Genomic DNA, 1480 nt, shown 5'->3' with positions numbered 1-1480 from the left:
TTTCACTTTTTTCTTCTTTAAAGTTCCTATCTTTACAGTTTCATGGCAAGTTAGTAGTAGGCATTGCAGAAAAGGGGGCCTAAAGCATCCAAAAGAAGAACCTCTGTATAGAAGAATATTCAGGGAAAAGGTAGGTGAGCTAGCCTAGATAAATCCAAACCTTATGACATTTAAATCACACGGAAATGAGTTCTCTTACTGTGAGATTTATTGAGTTTGCAATGAAAATGTGATGGAGAGAAAAAAAAGAATGCCAGGAGTGCTGTTGGCTTTGGAGCGTGGAGATTGCAGTTCCCCACACTGCAGCAGCACAGGCGTGAGGGTGCCCCACTCGTGGATGTACGCTGGCTCGTGCAGAACCCACGTAGCAAAATCAAACTACATCCTGACTAATCCAACCACAGACAGCTGAGAGTTGACTATAGAGCATTTTGGCAAATGTAATCATGAAAAGAAAAGGAAAAAGCCACGGGATATTAATTCCGTAGGCTTCTTTAGTGAGCAAAATAGAGACTGCCTTATCTGTTCCCTCCCCGTTAAAAGTGGTGAGCTGAAAACAGAAACCCGGACAGAGCTCTGAAACATTATCACTCAGCAAACCACACTTTCTTCCAGATCTGAAAAATAAATTTCAGTTTTTCTAAGAGATACCTACAAATACTTACTCCTTAAGGCAGGTTTAGCTCAGTTGGTTAGAGTGTGGTACTGCTAATGCCAAGGTCATGGGTTCAATCCCCGTATGGGCTATGCTGAGGGTTGGCCTAGACGATCTCCAGAGGTCCCTTCCAACCTTACCATTCTATGATTCATATGACTATACAAAGTACATATTATCTATTTAAAGTTCATTTTTCAAGTCTTATTAAAATGACTGGGATTTTTCATATTGTCTTCTAATGTGTCATGTGAGTCTTCTAATCAGACCCATATAGAAGGACCAGAAATGCAGAAATTTGTGAGTATACAGATAACAAATGTGAAAAAACTGTCCAGTAAACTTCTCAGCAATCTCTTTCAAATTCCTGAACTTTCTTCATTTTTACTTTGTCATTGGCTTCTGGATTCTCTATTTCTCAGCTTTTCTTGGGTTTCCAGAGCTTTATCTTCAACCTTTTGAGCATTTCCTGATTTGAAACACTTTTCTTATGGAACTTGAAATTCAGCTTTATGTATATTAAATAATACAAAAAAAATTCAGTCAACACTTGAGTAATTCTATTTTCACAAATAATTACTTTATATTTTAGTATGTTTCTTTCCTACTATCTTGTGAGTGTGGGTTTATAGGCAAAAATCAATTCACCCATGTGATTCACATCTAAATATGCACCAACTTAAAAGTACTCTCATGCCTTATCCCATAGAGAACAGACTACAATTTTCAAAGGTTATACCTTTTCTGACATCTGGGGTAGTTCTGTTATTCGTAAGGGCAGCTAAATAAACTCACAGAACTTTTATCATTCACTTTGCACGAAAT

At 37.6% G+C, this 1480-nt stretch overlaps 1 non-coding gene across 1 annotated transcript; it reads left to right on the top strand.

The window, feature by feature from the left end:
- The first annotated feature begins 676 nt into the window (after window positions 1–676).
- Window positions 677–747, top strand: TRNAS-GCU (transfer RNA serine (anticodon GCU)). Its single transcript has one exon. It is a non-coding gene; the product is annotated as a tRNA-Ser (tRNA).
- Window positions 748–1480: the final 733 nt, after the last annotated feature.

Source organism: Rhea pennata, chromosome 3 (genome assembly GCF_028389875.1).
Source record: "Rhea pennata isolate bPtePen1 chromosome 3, bPtePen1.pri, whole genome shotgun sequence".
NCBI lineage: Eukaryota > Metazoa > Chordata > Aves > Rheiformes > Rheidae > Rhea > Rhea pennata.
This window is presented reverse-complemented; position numbering and strand designations above follow the sequence as displayed.